General features: G+C 40.5%; 1 long non-coding RNA gene across 1 annotated transcript in view; it reads right to left on the reverse strand.

Annotated features, from left to right (window-relative positions):
- Positions 1–11,708: 11,708 nt before the first annotated feature.
- LOC112547006 (uncharacterized) overlaps positions 11,709–20,017 on the reverse strand; it is a 195,492-nt gene continuing 187,183 nt past the window's right edge. Inside the window, exon 4 of the long non-coding RNA XR_012906808.1 lies at positions 11,709–12,981. This is a non-coding gene — a long non-coding RNA (uncharacterized LOC112547006). The remainder of the gene's footprint in view (positions 12,982–20,017) is intronic.

Below are 20,017 nucleotides of genomic sequence, written 5' to 3' on the forward strand. Positions count from 1 at the left end.
CCGAATGACCCACCATCTAAAGCACTGGCATACTTACAACAGGATTATCTGGCTTGACTCTCTCCTCAGACCCTATGATACCAACCCTCCTAGCTTTCTTCAAGACATCACTGACTTCCTGAGGAAACTATAGAACATCAGTAATCTTCCTGAAAACACCATCCTGGCCAAAGAAGATGCTCTTTACATCAACATTCTACATGAAGACAGATTACAGGCTGTCAGGAACACCAACCCTGGTTACAGAGCTCTGAGACTTTGTCCTCACCCACAATTATTTCCGATTTGGAGACAATTTATATGTTCATGTCAGTGGCATAGTCATAGGCAGCTGCATGGACCCACAATATGCCAACATCTTTATGGCTGATCTTGAACAACGTTTTCACCATCCACAGCACTCTTACTCTGCTTATACTACATTGATGACATCTTCATGATATGGACTCATGGGAAAGAGACCCTTAAAGAATTTCACAGGGATTTCAAAGAACTTCCACCCCACCATCAACCTCAGCCTGGACCAATCCATGAGAGAGATCCTCTTCCTTGACACTACTGTAAAATTACATGATGGACACATTTCCACCACCTTCTACTAGAAACCTACTAACCATTACACTTGCCCTTCATGCCTCTAACTTTCATCCAAGACACATTTCTTAATCTACTGTTTACAGCCAAGCCCTAAAATACACCCAGATTAGCTCCAATCCCACAGACAGAGAAACACCTACAGGATCTATGTAGAGCATTCTTAAAACTGAAATATCCACACAGAAAAGTGAAAAAACAGATTGACAGAGACAGAACAGTACCCAGACCATCAGCTTCTTCAAGTCAGGAACAGAAAAGAAAACAACAGGACATCACTTGTTATCACCTACAATCCACAACTTAAACCCCTCCAATACATTATCAATAATCTACCACCTATCCTAAAAATTGACCCTTCACTCTCATAGGCATTGGGGGACAGGCCAATCCTCTCCTACAGGCAACCCCCTAACCTCAAATAAATTCTTTCCAGTAACCACACAACACACCTCCATCATACTCATCCAGGAACCCACCCCTGCAATCAACCCCATTGCCAACTCTGTCCACATATCTATACAAACAATATCATAACAGGACCTACCCACATAAACCACCACATCAGAGGCTCATTTAACTGATATCCACTAATGTGATCTATGTCATTAAATGCCAGTAATGTTCCTCTGCCATGTATATTGGCCAAACTGAACAGTCTCTATGAGAAAGAATTAATGGCCACAAATCAGATATCTGAAAAGGCAACATACAGAAACCTGTTAGGGAACATTTTAACTTGCCCATGCACTCATTAATGGATCTCAAATTCACCATATTGTTTCACGCCAATTTCATAAGCCAACTCCTCTTCATTTACAAGTTTGATTCCTATAACAGAGGTATGAATCAAGACATTGGCTAGATGGCTTGCTACATTCCACATCCTCATGATATAAAACAAACAAACAAACAAACAATGGTTACATAAGAATAATTAGTACTTTATCAACTTCATGTAGCATGGACACTCTAACTGAATATTTCTTTCCTTTTTTCTCCCTTCTTTCTCCCCCTCTACCCCTCCCATCACCTATGTATTTAGAAACTGGACCTTTAAGAACTCCATTTATCTGAAGAAGTGGGTTGTACCCATGAAAGCTCATGACACTGTCTACATGTTTTGTTAGTCTCTAAGGTGCTGCAAGACTATACGTTGTTTTCAAATTTTTCCCGTTACAGACTAACTCGGCTATTCCTCTGAAGCTAGTGGGAGAATGGTTTCTGGTGTCATGTTCCCCAGATCTCCTGTTTTTCTTTTATGTTGCCATCTTGAAGAAAAGTGTGTTCTCTGGAGAAGACCACAACCCCTTTCATCTTCACCTCCTCCCCAAAACACCCTGTTATTACAAACATAAGCACTTGCAGCATTGGGAAACTTACAAAAAAGTGTCAGATAAGCCACTTTTAAAGAATCTGGCCCTTGCATTACTGCAGTTCATATCATTCAAGGGTTTTGTTTCTTCCTAAAAGCTCCACCAGTTAGAGACAGCAACTCTGAGGCCACCTTATGGGCCAGTCAGTAAGTGCTTCCTGGGGTGAGATGTCATTTCAGAATACACAGGTTTAAAAGGAAATCATGACAGTCAAGAAAAGTTAAACCAACCTATGCAGAAATCAATCAAAACTTCCAGCCCACATGTTCTGAATAGCCTAATCTCTATGTGTGGGTGTTCTGCAATATACAATTATCCTAATTACGTACATGCTACAGAATGAATTGAATCTGGATAAACCTTCCCAAAATATCCACATCACCTACACGCTTATATCACATTAACAGGCTGTTTCTATGGCTGTTGGTGCTTGGAATACCAAAACAATGTGTGCATGTATATATTTAGTTATAGTTAGTATATTTTTATTCTGAAACTATTAATTGGTCTGTTAATGTTTGACTGTCTTATTTTACATACAAATCAGTAGTTCATGTTTTGTGCAATGACCTATACTCTGGACCCAAACTTTGGAGTGGAAGGATATATGGTGAATAGCAGCAAGATGCAATGATAATAGGACCTCCAGCACTTTGTTTATTTGAACTTCCTTCCAGACATCTGTGTCTTGTCTTCATGGAATGGAATAGTCTTTTTTTCCCTCCTTTGACGTGTTATAGACAATGTTTCAAACACATGCTCTTTTTAAAATATTCCACTTATTCTGGTTTCAGAGAGTCACTTTAGAACCAGTCCCCTTAATGAAACATTAACACAGAGAACATTTTAAGCATTCTTGAAATACCATTTTGTATAACTATAATAGCATAGCATAATTATTGTGCATAATAGCTAATGTCAACAGGCTTGTTTTTAAAACTTGAATCAGAATTTCATTGATGCAAACACATTTTCTTTGTGATCTGTAAACTTGTTTCTCCCTCCCCTATAAAATAAACAGCCACCAGCAAACATTTTTCACCCCCATCAGAGCTTCATCTCCCTTCTTTCTCGCATAAAACAGCACTGATTCAATAACTAGATATAAAAACTGTTTTCTCCCTAAATAAGCACACAAGGTTCAATTTCTAGTGTACCTTGCAAAGACTGCATTACTTTTAGTTTTTCTAATGGAATGAGAAACAGCAAAGCAAAAAAATGAAGCTTTTATGTAAGTACATTTTATTAAGATTCTTTTGTTTAGAAACCCATCAGGATGCCTGTTTAATGATAACAAATCATTGTAACATCTTTCTATATCTACATGCACAGTTTGTGACCTTGAGATGCGTAATGTCTACCATAGTTTCATTGTTAGGACTTCAATTTTCATGAGCATGTAACAACGTGTGTTTAATTTAACTGAACCAGCATTGTGTTGACAGTCTTTTTTTAAAAAAAATGATATAGGGATTTTATGTTCTCAGTGCAAAATTGGTCTGCTTAAAAAAAACTCCATTAATATTCACAGCCTCACTATGGGAGGAAAGAAAATCACTCATATTTTTAGACCAAGCTCTTTTTCTTTGGAATTTCCATGGAAAAACTCCTGCTGGCTTGAGTTAAATCTTAATTTCTGCTGATATACGAACACTGGTTAGAAGCTATTTTATTTTTGTATATTGCAGAATTATACATCTATAATTACTTAATCTTCAGTAAAAAAGGCTTAATTTCAGAGAGCAAAATGAAATCAAGAGCATATTATTTACCAAGCAGTTTGACAATAAATATGGATAATACTAATGATAGAAAAACTTTAAAAAATAATTATAGGAAAACTTAGCAGCATCTTAAAGACTAACAAAACATGTAGATGATATCATGAGCTTTTGTGAGTACAACCCACTTCTTCAGATGAATGCAGTACTAAAAGTCCATTTCCAAATGACTTAACCAACTAAGCAATAAGTACTTAAAAACAATTTGTACCTTCTCTATCAGCTTCTTATAACATGAACACTCTAATTCACTATTTTTTCCCTTCCTTTCCCCCCATCCCCTATTTATTTTGGAACTGGACATGTAATATTCCATTCATCTGAAGAAGTGAGTAGTACTCACAAAAGTTCATGATACCATCTACATGTTTTGTTAGTGGTTCCCAAACTTTTCGGCATAATGCCCCCTTTTTGATTTTTGAGAAACCCTCACCCTCCCCCCAAAAAATTAGCAGCAAAACTTGGGGTGGGATTGACGGGGGTGTGTTTGGCTGGATCATCTTGCACACACCCCCGGGAATTTCTTCATGCCCCCCAGGGGGGGCATACCTCCCAGTTTGGAAACCCATGAGCTAGACTATTCATTATTATTTAAGTTTTTCCAGTTACAGACTAACTCGGCTACCCCTCTTAAACTCATGATTACGACTCTGCACTATGAAGGGGAATGTTCTTTTAGGTTATGTTTACACTATGGCACTATTTCAGGATACTTCTGGTATCCTGAAAAAACTATTCTGCATCTTTTGAGCAAACCTGTTATTTCAAAATATAATGGACTCACTATTCGGACACCTCTGTAAACCTCATTCCATGAAGAGTAAGGGATGTTTTGGAATAGCACTCTATTTAAAATTTGGCGGCATGTAAACTGTGCCAAATTTCAAAATAAGCTATTTCAAATGTAACTTGAAATAAGATACTCAATTTGTGTAGCTCATACTGCATAGCTCATTTCAAGCTCCAGGTGCAGTGTAGATTCACCCTTAAAGCCCACAATTTTACTGAGTGGCTGGGTTAGTTTTCCATATGTAGTAGGTATGCTACAAAGAAGGTGATACTGAACAAAGAAGATTTCTTGGATTTGGGTTAACTCCTGAGTAAAGAAGAACTCATGCTACTCAGAAGTACTGAAGTTTTGGGTGCTAGGCATATATACCAGGAGAGCAACTGGACCAAGAAGAAATTGTATCTAATCAGAAGCTGATATTTCTTTTCAAATCAAGGTGACTGATATCAAAAAGCTTCATTAAGAGTGATCTTAAGCCAGACTCAGTAGGACTAGAGAGATACCGCTCAGGAACTAGAGATAAAGGAGATTTTGTATTCAAGGTACAAGGCAGATAGATGTGTGCTATCTTCCCAGCAGTGCCACAGGAGATCTGTATGCACTTGAACATGTTGGACAAGACCTGGTATTTCATGTAATATTTACATTTCAAGACAGAGTTAGCTCCAAACCTTTACTCAGTAAAGGCTTGTCTATACTAGGCAGAAAATCGACGCTGCCGCAGTCGATCTTCTGGGGTTCAAATGAGCAGATCTAGTGAAGACCTGCTAATTGAAACTGAGAAGGTGCTCCCGTTAGCACCATTAGTCCTGCTCCTCATGAGGAGTAAAGGAAGCCAATGGGAATGTGTGTTCTTGTCAGCCTCTAGCTGTGTGGATGGCACGAAATCCTGAATAAAGATCCTTCAATTCTAGCTATGTAATTAACGTAGCTGAAGTTGCATATCTTAAGTTGACTTTCCCCTTTAGTGTAGGCCAGGTCTAAGAGAGCTGTGTTTCCAAAGGGCTTTACAAGGTACAACTTTTAGGCCTTATAATAGAAACAAGTAAAGTAAATATGTGGGACTACCCACAAAATAAATCCAAAGCGCTCTCAGGTCAAAGTAAAAACTCCCATTGACTGCAGTAGAAGCTTATTCAGATCCCGTGTGAACAAAATTGCTTACTGTAATTTCAGGATCAGGCCCATACAGCATACATTATAAAGATAAATATTTTGTGGTTTACAGTGTGGCTCTGTTCCTATGGATTAATAGACACATATGCAATTTTAGTTTTTAATACTTGGGATTAAAAAGAGACATTGAAATATGATGTTTCTGGACATAATATACAATTTAAAAGATGCAAACTAATAATGCCAAACACACTTCAGTCAGCAATATCAGGTTGGACTGTAAAGCTGCAATAGTATATAATAGTGTTCAAAATTAAAATACAAAAACACTGGCACCATGAAAAGTGACCGCAAAAAGCATTTTGATATAGTAGGTGGAAAACTTTATTCAGAATTTGATTCATGATCTTGGCACATTTTGGAAAAATTGTAAATAGTCAACCAAAAATATTTCATATTTAGGCCTGTTTAGTCTCCTTCTGCATGTTAGGATCTGTCTCCCCACCCAACCCTGCAGATAAAACACTACTACAAATCCAGGCCTAGAATGCACAAAGACAACAACATACTCTATACATGTCTCCTTTCTTTAATTCTACATGGTAGAGACTGACAGTTATTCAAGAAAAATTAAGCAGGGCATGATTCACGATGAAGAAACAGTTTTGTTTGCTACAAGTTTCATTGTTCGTTCTTTATGTTTTGTATCCTGGTTTTATTTATTATTTTGCTATGGCTAAAACTCAGTTTTCATCTTTGTGATTTGAGTCCAGATGAATTGCAAGCTCAGATAAAAACATAAAACTGGTTAATCGACTTTTATACCATATTTATATTGCAACAGGGAAATTTTACTGTTGTCTGCAGTTTAGCAGTGCATGCTATGGAACACAGTCAATATTTTATTTATCCTTAAAATTGCAAACGAAAGCCCTCTTTTGTTAGTGACCCTAAATCTATCTTACTAACAAAAATCTCCTGCATGTTCTGAAACAGTGATATTCAGTAAAATTTAATTCAAAAACATAATGCCCCTCCAGCAAGTGGTTTTATATTTCACTCATGAAATGTAGATCGTTTTTCTCCCTATTGCTGTATTTGATACACAGTTTCACAGCGTCAAAGTAAAAGTCAAAGCATTAAACATATTTTTAAATTAATTTGCAATAGCAAAGCAATATCACAGTTCTGAATTAATGTTTTTGGCCGTATAAGGTGCCACAAGATATTTCTGCCACAGAAAATGCAATATAACTGGTGTTTTAATTAGAATTCTTTGGTAGTAGTCCCACTTTGATTTTAAATGCCTCCTTTCCCTCCCCGAGCATTGCAGAACTTGTATGGAAAAATCCTTCTGAAACTCGATGTGGTTTATAAATCTTTTATAAACATTCATGGCAAATAACTTAGTAATTAAAACCAAATTCAATGGCTTCTCAGAAATGCCCAGATATTGTGATGGCATACAACAATAAGCAGATATTTGAGCCACACTAATTACATTTGGCTTACAATCAACATGTTTGTTAGTTCAATATTATGGATAAAACGTTGTGTGTCTGAGCATAGGGACAGGAGGCAGGGGACTGGAGCTCTATCCCTGGATATGTAACTGCGTTGATATGTCACTCTGGGCAAGTCACTCAAAAACCTAGTTCTGCTCTAAGTTACACTAGTGTAAAATCAAGAGTAATGCTGCCAAAATCAATGGAATCTCACCAATACACATGACAGCAGAATGATGACCTCATTTCCCCTATATGTGAAATATGGAGAATACTATCTCACAACAATTCTGTAATGCATTTTTAGCAAAACTTTTCAAGACTTTTAATAGACTGTGTCATGTAGCATAATTTACATGTGTATATTTTTAAATAAAAAGAAAAGTTCTTGATTGTTTGCAGCTATCAACCAACCATGATTAGTTTTCCAGTGCCCAAACAAAGCCTTGCAACAGCTCTTCTGTGGTGTAGTTCATCTATTGGTTTTCCTGCACTAAAAATTACCACTAAGAGACCTGAGGGTATGTCTACCCTACCACCCTAGTTCGAACTAGGGTGGTTAATGTAGGCAACCGAAGTTGCAAATGAAGCCTGGGATTTAAATATCCACGAGGAGTAACGGTAGTTTGAATTAGAAAGTCTAATTCGAACTACCTACTCCGTGCCGCGTGTAGCCGCGGGCACGGAGTCCGAACTACCGGGGCTTTAAAAATGGCCCCGGTAAGATGCAAATGAAGCCCGGAATATTTAAATCCTGGGCTTCATTTGCAACTTCGGTTGCCTACATTAACCACCCTAGTTCGAACTAGGGTGGTAGTGTAGACATACCCTAAGGGACTTACCATTAAATCACTGTACTCCTTCTGTAATTCATGTCAGTTAGATATATGCATGTTCACAGATAAGGATAGGCCAGGTTTCAAAAATGGGTGCCTCAAGTTTTAGATGTAGCAGTCTAAGGGTATGTCTACACTAGCCCCCTAGTTCTAACTAGGGAGGCTAATGTAGGCATTCGAAGTTGCAAATCAAGCCTGGAATTTAAATATCCCGCACATGATTTGCATCTTCCCGGCCGGTCGCCAATTTTTGAAACTTACAAATCCGGACTAACTGCCCGCGTCTACACACGGCAGGGACCTGGTAGTTCAAATTAAAGCCCTAGTTCGAACTACCTGTTAAACTTCATTTCAGGAGGAATAACAGGTAGTTCACACTAGGGCTTTAATTCGAACTACCAGGTCCCTGCCGCGTGTAGACACGGGTAGTTAGTCCGGACTTGTAAGTTTAAAAAAATGGCAACCGGCCGGGAAGATGCAAATCAAGCGTGGGATATTTAAATCCCGGGTATGATTTTCAACTTTGAATGCCTACATTAGCCTCCCTAGTTCGAACTAGTGGGCTAGTGTCGACATACCCTAACTGAGGCCAGGTCTACAAAGACAGAGAAAATTGATGCAAGATACACAGTTCCAACTACCTGTATTGTGTAGCTCGAGCTGATGTACCTTGTGTTGATTTTCTGTGGTGGGCCCACAGCAGGAGGTTGATGGGAGAAACACTCCAGTCACAACCTCTTTACTAGACCTGCTATATGAAACCCTGAAGGATCAATCGCCAGAGTGTCAATCCTCCAGTAAGTGGAGATATGGCCTAATTGATGCAAAGTTTGAAAATGCACCTCTGCATATATCCACAGATACTCATGTTGCCAGGCTACATGTTATGCAGTTCCTCCCAAATCAATTCTTATATACACCTTTATACCACACTACCACATGTTCTTCATATGCCCAGTATATTGCACACACAAACATATAAATTTATTTAAACAAGACTTTTACCCACCATGTGTCCAGAGGGTCAGAAAAAATAAACCTAACGTCAAGTCCACAATATTTGTATATATTAAAATTGTGACATTTAAAGAGAGATGTAGGAGAACTTTGGGAGTATCCACTTCTCAGTGACGTAAAGGAATTCTTTGTAAGTGGGAAGGGTCAGGGCAAGTCAAATCTTAAACTGGTCACTAGAGCAGGATTAAGTATTTCCCACTTTTGGAGCTTGAGCCAGTGAGATTTTAGGGAGGGGGGAAACTCAAATGAATACAAACCCCCACATTCTCCCACATACACTTCTTAACAAAGAAGAAACAGTGCATCAGCATTTCCAAAAGCAGTGGTAGTTTCAATCAGCTCAGAAGTTTGGCATTTAGAATAAGTCCCTTAGGATATAGATTAGCAGAGTGCAAATGAGGCAATTATAAGTGCATAATATATGCAGTTTATCTCATGGCTCTGCAATTCATCACAGGGATATCACCTCTACCAATTTATCTTGCTCCCTTCTCTTACTGTAACTGCTGTTCCTGCTATCCATCCTCCACTACTTCTTCCTCAACACATGTAGGTTGCATTTTTGTGGCATACTGACTGAATGCCGCATGAGTGTTCTTTTACTAGAGAGATCCCAACTGCAATTTACAACACTCCATATAACCTAAATTAGGCTCACCAGCCTTCCTGGTAATTGGGATGTATCTACACTGCACCATTTTTCCAGAAAAACAACACTAGCGTCTGTACTGCCATTCCATTATTTCAACAGCATGTTGAAATAATGGACGGCTTTTTCCGATGGTGGTAAATCTCATTCCACGAGGAATAAGCTTTTTTCCAAAAAAGCTTTTTTGGAAAACAGTGTGTGGGGACATGGAATGGGGAGCTGTGCCAAAAAAAGAGGCCTCCAGGAAATAACATGTGCCCTGCTGGCCACTCCATCCATACTCATCACAACTCTATAGTTTCTCTTCCTTGGCAGCTTTTAAAGCTGCCTACATAGGGACAGGGCTTGTAGCATGAAGCACACGTTGGGAGCTTCCAGTCTCAGCACAGCTGCCAGTTCCTGACATCTGGGCAACATGTCACAGCCACAAGCCCTCTCCCCTCCCCCCAAAAAGCCCCCTGCCCATCCTGCTGGGACTGCAAAAGGTGTGTGCTGTTCTGGTCTGGGGCAGAGAACCTAGTCCTCCTGGAGGTGTGCAGCAATGAGAAAAACCTCCAGGATCTCCACTCCAGATGCAGGAATGTGGATATCTACAGACAGATCGCTGACGGGCTGGCCATAAAGGGCCATACCAGGAGCTTGGAGCAGGTCCGTAGCAAGGTAAAGGAGCTGTGGCAGGCCTACGCCAGGGCCAGGTAGTGTGGCTCATGCTCTAGGGCAGGATCCCCCTCCTGCCCCTAATATGATGAACTGCACCACATCTTGGGGGGGGGGGGCAGTGCCGCCCTTTCCCCACCCCTGGTGGTGGACTAGGGGCTGAAGATTCCCATCATTACCTGCCCACGGTCATAACCCAGGAGGAGGAGGATGTCACTATGCTGACTTTGGAGCTGGTACCACAAGGCCTGGATGTGTCCCAGGTATCCTCTGAAGCTGGGAAGGGATCATAAGGTGAGTGCTCTTAGTTTTTCACACACACACAGGGCAGAAGGGTGGTGGGTGCTGAGGGGCTGTGGTGCAATCATTGCTCAGCCTTCTCAACCTGCTCATCACGCTGCAATCCTTGCATGTGGATGCACTTGCAGCACCAGTCTATGCCACGCAGCTCCAGGAGGCACACCCAGAGCATCCCCAGAGCTCACAGCTTCTGGGGAGGCCAGACACACTTCTGACCCCCAGGATGGGGATGCCCTCCCACCAACAGCCACTGCTAAAGGAGGCTGGGGACAAGGGCACATGCACGCATGCACATAGACTCTGGAGTGCAGCATATGGGCATGCCTGCATGTTCGAGGCAGCACCAGCTCCTTGGGACAATGCTGTCTGGTGCAGGTGTGTGTATGGCACCTATGGAAGCCCAGGCTACTCAAGACCCCTCCCCGCCAATGGATCCTAGTGTGGCTAGCCCAGGCTAGCCATTTAAATCCCAGGCTTCATTTGCAACTTCGAATGACTACATTAACCACCCTAGTTCGAACTACGGTGGTAGTGTAGACATACCCTCAGATAGCCTTAGGCAGCAGCACCCAGAAGCAATTGCTGAGCTAATGCCCTGCCTGAATTGGTTCTGGGTGGCCTTAAATGCAAGATTGCATACAATCAGTGTGGATGCTATCTTTTGAAATAGCACATCACTATTTCATTTCGCTTTTTGTGTGTAGACACTATTTCAAAATAAGCTTTTCCAGAACATCTATTCCAAAAAAGCTTATTCCAAAAGAAGCATGCAGTGTAGACATACCCTTGGATCCACTTAAATCAGGAAGGAATTTGGTATTTTTCTAACCCTGCTATTTTTATGAAATCAGCTTAATTTCATTGAATTTTTTAAAAAATACAGAAGTTTCCCCTAAAAGAAAAGAAAAACAATCTTTCCAGAAAAAACTCACTCATGACAAACTTCTCTCTAAATAGCAGAAATGATAAGATACTTCAGAATTTAGTTTATTTATTTTCACAAACCAAATAGCTATAAACATAGACTATAATTCTTAGCACAGTAACATTACTGACTGCCTAAAGCCTTCCCCTAATGTATTTTCATTCTCCATACAACAATGCGCTCAAAGCAGAGTAGCAATGATTAAAAATCCATTTGGGATTTAGTAGCATGATCATCTCTCTCAGTTAAGGCTAAATTTTCTAAACCTCACCAGGTGCTGCTAAAAGCCTCAAGAGGAATAGAACCAGTGCCAAGCTCCTGGGCTGGCATGGCCCATTTTGCCGATGGATATACTGAGGCACAGAAGGATAATGTGATTTGTCCAAAGCCAACTGGCCTGCACAGGAATTTGCATAAGGAACCAGACCAGTGGAACACTAATTAGCGTCCCATCTCTAGGAGACTGAACAGTTTGGAGAAAAGAGCAACAAATGCTATATGAATTTGGAGGTAATAAATAGTTATAGAATAACCTTCCCATACAATGATAAATGAGGAGTCTGGTGACATCTTAAAGACTAACAGATATATTTGTGAATATGCTTTTGTGGGCATGCATTTCAGTATGTGTTTTTTTTTGCCCATGAAAGCTTTAAGGTGCCACTGGATTCCTCGTTTTTATGGGTACAAATGTATACAATTACCCCTCTGATACTTCCCCTCCTATACACTAAGTTTCTTCATTTAGTTTACAACCTGAAATAATACCATCTGTACTCATGAAAGTTTTTCTTAATTCTTTACTTTTCAAATCCTTCAATCTCCCTCTGCTCTTTTCTGTACCTTTAATGGTTGTTACAATGGGAGCATGCCAGTAACTTGACAGAAAACCTTAACTGAACTTGATTGTTTGCCATAGTCACAGTAGACAAGGACTCCATTCACATCGTATCTGTAGTTGGTCTTAAGACCTCCCCATTTTCTACACAACAGGCCCATAGACGGAAGGAAGACCCCCTTTAAAACACAATACAAAACTCCACCCTCAATAGTAGTCACTGTCTAAATTTATAATTGATGACATCAATGAGCATTTTTAAACTGAGATATAGCTGAGTGTTGGCTGGAGGCGGAGGGACTGAGGTTGCTGGGAAGCTGTAGAATAAATCAATGGTGCCATGTGATTCAGGAGTTGTTGCCATGTAATGTGGTTCCATGGTTCCAAAGAATTCATGGGCCCCCTGACCATAGAGCACTAGCCAACTCCCAAAATGACAGGCCTATTACATTCTTTTTTATCCCCCCCCCTTCAGTTTGGCTTCAGTCCACATACCATACTCATTTCCTTCAGCCACTCCCACCTTCTCTTCCTCTTCCTGCATCTTCTCTTTTCTCCTTCCCTTCTTGTGTCTCCATCAATCTCCTCCCAGAAAATCTGACAAAAATGAAACCCATGGAAATAACATGACATTTGTAAGCCATCATTTCACTTGTGTGTTAAACTCCTTTCCGTGTTTTGTCAGTTCTGACTGCACGGTCTTTGCGACAGGAACCACCTCCTATTTTCTGTTTGGCTTCTCATTGTACTAGGCACTGTACAATCTGAGTTTGTCACTAGATACCACTATAACAAAGTGAATAATAAAATAATGCAACTTTGTTTCAGTAAGGTTTCTCCATTAGCTTTTAAACCCAAGCATATTGGAAGTCTTTCCCCCCTCATTTGAGAGTCTACAGCCTTTCTGTGTTAATCAGTCCCTGAAGGGGGAAGAATAATTTCCCTGCAGAATGCTCTACAATCTGAAGAATATTTTTTTAGTATTTCAACTCTGTTTGTAAGCTATTGTGTCTCGTGTGGAATACACACAATGCTTTCACCTGGATGATTAATATGAACCTCTCTTTTCAGTCATTATTTTCTACCTGTTTATCAGCTCACCAAAAACAAAAAAATAAAAATCATTGTATCACAAATCACTATGACCCCTACACTGCAGGAACACTGCATTTGTTTTCTTTACATCCCATCAGCTTCATTATGTAAAAGTAACAATCCCAATGAACCATTTTACACCACATAGTCTATAATTCTCCTGCAGCAAGATGACAGAGAGGGAGTGAAGAGGTCTCCACTCCCTAGTGAATATTACTCTGGCATTAAGTGGTAATGGAAAATATTATTCAATTTTCAGACTTCATCCATCTTTGAGTAGGAATGACAAATCCCTCTCACTATAGATGTTAAAGCAGATTATGGAACATAGTATTTAAAGTTGAGGATAGAAATCTTGACCTTGGGGCATACCATAGCTCTTTCTGCAGCTGACATTCATGTACATGTTCTATTATGGCACTATGGCTAACACAAAAGTGGCATGTTCGTTTCAGAAGGGTACCACTGCAAACAAGAATGAGACCTAGAGATTCTGTCTGCCTAATGATTTAGGATTAATATTTTTCTTATCAATAGAAGTCAATCAAATAAAAGATATTGCTTCACCCACCTTGTCTATCTAATAATTAAGAGATTTTTAAGCACTCTTCCAGAACAAATACACCCCGGCTGTGTCTACATTGGCACCCCTTTCCGGAAAAGGGATGCTAATAAGACACTTCAGAATTGCAAATGCCGCGGGGGATTTAAATATCCCCCGCGGCATTTGCATGAACATGGCTGCCACTTTTTTCCAGCTCGGGGTTTTGCCGGAGAAGAGCGCCAGTCTAGATGGGATCTTGCGCAAAATAAACCCTTTTCCGCAAGATCTCTTATTCCTTGAAAGTAGGAATAAGGGATCTTCCGGAAAAGGGTTTATTTTCCGCAAGATCCCATCTAGACTGGCGCTTTTCTCCGGCAAAACCCCAAGCCGGAAAAAAGCGGCAGCCATGTTCATGAAAATGCCGCGGGGGATATTTAAATCCCCCGCGGCATTTGCAATTCCGAAGTGTCTCATTAGCATCCCTTTTCCGGAAAGGGGTGCCAATGTAGACACAGCCTCCATTTATATCTTATGTTGTCATATTTGTTTTCCATTCACAATGTTCCTGTACTACCACCTCTGACTTCTGTTTATTTAGTTTCTCTCAACACTGAGATTTCTGGGTATTGAGGCAGAATGCCACAATACGCTGCGGCTATGTCTAGACTGGCATGATTTTCCGCAATGCTTTTAATGGAAAAGTTTTCCGTTAAAAGCATTTCCGGAACAGAGTGTCTAGATTGGCATGGATGCTTTTCTGCAAAAGCACTTTTGCACAAAAGCATCCATGGCCAATCTAGATGCACTTTTCCGCAAAAAAGCCCCGATCGCCATTTTCACCATCGGGGCTTTTTTGCGCAAAACAAATCTGAACTGTCTACACTGGCCCTTTTGGGCAAAAGCTTTTGTGCAAAAGGACTTTTGCCCAAATGGGAGCAGCATAGTATTTCCACAAGAAGCACTGATTTCTTACATGAGATCATCAGTGTTCTTGCGGAAATTCACACGGCCAGTGCAGACAGCTGGCAAATTTTTCCGCAAAAGCACGTGCTTTTGCGGAAAAACTTGCCAGTCTAGACACAGCCTGCATGTACCTGGATGGCATAGAAGATGTACAGAGCTTTATAAATCATGTGCACTTCTGAAGAACCCTTGGTTTAGTAAAAGGAATAATGGAGATTATTATAATGACAAAGTGTAACCATCTCTCTCAAATGAACATGAATCTCTATGAACTAGAGGACTTTCTCTCTCCCCACTCCGATGCTGCAGGTTAGGGCCATGGGGGAAAGGGTTGGAGCACGGGAGCTACTTACTCAGTCTGGGGGCACACAAGATGACAGAGTCCAAGCCCTGTTGGCCATTCTCTAGGTGATATGGCTGCCCCCAGTAGCTACTCTCAGTGTCATGTCCCTCTTCTCGGTGACCCTCACTTTCACTTCCCTCCTTTCTCTGCCCCTTCCCTTTCCATGTTATGGAAAGCAGTCCAATTCCTGCCACCTCCCATTTTTCTGGCACAACCAAATCCTGACCTTGTTTTAAGCTGGGTTAAGAGGAAGCTGAATACCGAATGTGTTGGTCTTAGTTCTTACCTTTTAGGAGGAGTTCTTGAACAAACAGGCTCAAAAAGAGACAGATGCACATTTCTAAAATATATAGATAAAGGCTGATGTTTTCAAAAGAAGCTTCTAGTTTTAGGCATCTAAATCTGGCCTACATGAGTGTGTAGACGGGGACATTTGAACACAGCGGCACTCAGAATTAAAGGCTACATTTAATATGTGGTGTTCAATGAAATAAGCACCTTGCAAAATAATAAGGACACAAAGTAAAATTGAAATAAAACTAAAGGCTGATCAAATACTTTCTTCTTTCCTGGCTGAATAAAGAGCTATCAAAAATTTCTGTGAACATTTGCAGGCAAAGGAAATTCAATTAAAGGAAGTCTCTCAAGGTACTCAAGTTACTTTATATTCTCATTGCAAGATCTTTTCACGCATCAGAGAGGATGAAAGAAGAACCAAATGGACAAGTGTCATTTACAAACCTAACTTTCCTGAGTTCAGTGGCCTTATAATATTATAAGCCTATTTGTCAAAAGAAGCTGGCTTTCACTTATTTCTGGGGCAGGCTTCTGAGAGGCAATCTTGGCCCTTCCAACATGCTGCTTTCTAAACTGAGCGGCTGTGTCTACACTGGCCACTTATTCTGGAAAATCAGCCGCTTTTCTGGAATAACTTGCCAGCTGTCTACACTGGCCGCTTGCTTTTCCGGAAAAGCACTGACAATCTATTGTAAAATCATCAGTGCTTTTCCGGAAAAACTATGCTGCTCCCATTCGAGCAAAAGTCCTTTTCTGGAAAACTGTTCCGGAAAAGGGCCAGTGTAGACAGCACAGATTTCTTTTCCGCAAAAAAGCCCCGATTGCGAAAATGACAATCAGGGCTTTTTGGCGGAAAAGCGCATCTACATTGGCACGGACACTTTTCCGGAAAAGCATCCTGCCAATGTAGGATGAAGTGCTTTTCCGGAAAAGCATCCTGCCAATGTAGACGCGCTTTTTCCGGAAATACTTATAACGGAAAACTATTCCGTTTTAAGCATTTCCGGAAAAGGGTGCCAGTGTAGACGTAGCCAGTATGTATAAAGAAACCTTGGCTATTTGTAAAGTGGAGACAAAAGAACTGCAAAGACTACAACTTGAAAATGCAGCTTACCTACAACCACAGCCCGCATGTCACACATGGATGCTCAGCACCCTACTGCCTGCCTTGACACACACTCTTGGTAGAGTGCTCATGGGGGCTTATGTTGTTTCCTGCTTTCAGCTTATAGGACACTTTGCTATGCAAATTACTTATAAGAATGCTGCTGGCATAGCATTTCTCAGAGAACATGCACAGATGTTTTTGTGACTGTCATTCACACACACACGTTCTGGAAAAGTCATTGAAATGCTCACAAAATAAAGCCACTCTGCCCTTCACTTATTCCTGCACCATGTCACTGACCTCAAAAAGATTTTTATTTAATTAATCCCCCTTTTATGGCATAGTTTTGGTTCATGTAATTAAAGGTTTTGATCACTTACTATTTTTTTCCCATGAAAAACTTTTTACCTATTCCTGCTTTCATCAGTTCCTCGTGTTGGCCAAACAGATTAACTATTCAGCACAAAGTCACTTTCCAATACTGCATGGCCATTCATTATGATGATAATTCTACTGCTCGTATAGTTCCTCCTTTTTATAATTATTAACTTTCATCCAAACCCTATCTGGCCTTGTCCACTAATTCCTCATGAACAGTGGTCACCTTACAAAAATGAACCCAGATTGCTTTATTCTACTAAATGAACAATACCGATCATTGTTCTCTAGCCTAAAAACTAGAAGGGAGGCTCCCTCATTGCCCCTTTTGAGCAGGTGAAGTCAGAAAAATCCCAAGGACATCAGCTGTCACTCTGCCCCTATCCAGAGGGCAAGATTTATACCAGATGTAACAAACCAAACTGATTTCAAATGGTTAGAAAACAAGAGCTAACACCCACCCCTGGCTTCTCATTTCCCCATGTAGCAACTGGGCTTAGAGTCTTCCTTCAAGAAGAGTGATAGAAATGTAGCAGTGTTAGTCTGGGGTAGCTGAAGCAAAATGCAGGACAATGTAGCACTTTAACGACTAACAAGATGGTTTATTAGATGATGAGCTTTCGTGGGCCAGACCCACTTCCTCAGATCAAATAGTGGAAGAAAATAGTCACAACCATATATACCAAAGGATACAATTAAAAAAAATGAAATGAACTTCAAGAAGGCACTGTTGTTAAATATGACTTTCTTCCTAACAATCTGTCTGCGCAGCGGCCTCCAAGTGCCTCATTATCTTCTACTGAGCACCTGTGCAAGCAAAGGTGAACTTGTCTGAGAGTGACCAAAAACAGGGCTTCCACATCCAATCAGATCCACAACCTAGTGCACCATTTACCAATATTTGAACTCATAGTATTCCTACTCTTTCTGAACAACAACTTTTTTTTAAAAACTCACACTAACCCAATTTACCATTACCATGCTACATCAATTGTTCCTACTCTCCTGTTTTTGGCATGGTCAACCTTCTAAACAACTCTCTCCAAAGCTTAAATTTCCCAGTATGTTATGTAGTGCAGCAAGCTGATTTTTATTCATAAAGATCTAAAGACTCCAACCCTGTATATTCAGGTTTTCCTCCAAAATACAGGCAGTCCCCGGGTTACGTACAAGATAGGGACTGTAGGTTTGTTCTTAAGTTGAATTTGTATGTAAGTCGGAACTGGTACATATTGTAGAGGAAACTCTAGCCAAACATTTCTCCAGAGCTCAGTTTTATTCTCCCACACCTCACTTCCCTCAGTCCTTTATTCTCAAGCTGAGGTGTCTGCTGAGAAAAGCCTCTCCACGTCTCCCTGGTCTGCTGGAGGGGGGGGGGCGCTAGCTTCGCGTCTCCCTGGTCTGCTGGGGGGAAGCAGCTAGTGCGGGGTTGCCTCACCCCGTTTGTAAGTAGGGATCTGATGTAAGTCGGATCCATTTAACCCGGGGACTGCCTGTATCTGAATACAGAAACCATGAAACCCTGAATTGCTTTCAATTTATAGGAATCTTCTCCATGTTAGCAGCCGTCTTCACTACTGCTTTGTGCACTCATTTATCTCTCTGCAAAGTGAGTGGAAAGCTTAAAATGCCATCACCAAGCAAGTGACAGGAGATTTGTGATGGTACCATTTTGCACCTACTTTGCATGGTGTAAATAACTACGAGAGACCCAAGGCTATTAAGATTAATGCCTGAACATAGAAGCTGCTTGCAGCAGAGGACTGAAGGTAGGTGGGGCAGAGGTAGCTTTGAGTTCTAAGGCCAGGTCCACACTACAGGGGAACATTAGCTTAAAGTACACAATCTCAGCTATGTAAAAAATATATCTGGAGTCAATGTATCTTAAGTCAACCTTGAGCTCCATCCTCACAGTAGGAGGTCAAAGGGAGAAATGCTCCTCTCAGCTTCACTTATTCCTCGCTAGGAGTATGGGTACCAGTGGCGACAGGGATGCCCTCAGCATTTGATTTAGCAGATCTTTACTAGAACCATGAAATCGAATGCCAAAAGATCAACCACTACAGCATCAATCTTCCCCACAAATGGAGAAGTGGCCTAAGACAAATATTTGTGGATTTTCAAATTCAGTTCTATTTCTTTATTCTAAAATGCAGACGTTTTCAGAGGATTTTTTTCCTGTTTCTCTCATATCTAAATAACAACAAGTGTATTGAGTCAAGGGAAGTCTTTCTATTGACTCCAACAGGCTTCTCATCAGGACCTTAATTAACCCCTAAGAACTGGTTCTTGACTACACTGAAAAGGTGCATAGAAAAATACCTTTATAGTGGTTGGTTTCAGTAGTCTATCACAAATGAGAAAAGAAGCCAGAGGAAGTAGCAATTTAGGATTAGTGTATGGAGTATATTAGCTTTTGTATTGTGCAAATATCCTATATCCTTATTTCTCAACACTGTATTAAATAAAGACAACACAGCAGTTTTCATTTATTTTAAGGATGTTCTTGCTAAATAAGAGTTAGGATTCTTTTTTACATGTGAAGCTCCAGCTTTTCAGATTTATTTATATGTCCTTCAGTTTTGTTTTTTTTTAATAGCCTTCCCTAGAAAGACAGGGTTGTGCCATCTGGAGTTGTACCAGATGAGTTTTCATTGATCTCCAGTCAGTCTTTGTTTACTCAACACCTGATCTTCTAGACTCTTGTGAGGAGAAGGGGTAGGGGTCTGAAAGTTGGTTTGTTTGTAGAGCTGTCATAATGGAAAAGTCTCAGAGGATTCCACAGTAAGAGATTATTTTCACTGAGGAGAAGAAAACAGCTAGACCCAGACATCTCTTGTACAAGTTAGAAGGAATTTACACTTTTAATGCTGGATCTCAAAAAATATATCTTTCTTCCCAGGTT

This window comes from Pelodiscus sinensis, chromosome 12 (assembly GCF_049634645.1).
Source record: "Pelodiscus sinensis isolate JC-2024 chromosome 12, ASM4963464v1, whole genome shotgun sequence".
Classification (NCBI taxonomy): domain Eukaryota; kingdom Metazoa; phylum Chordata; order Testudines; family Trionychidae; genus Pelodiscus; species Pelodiscus sinensis.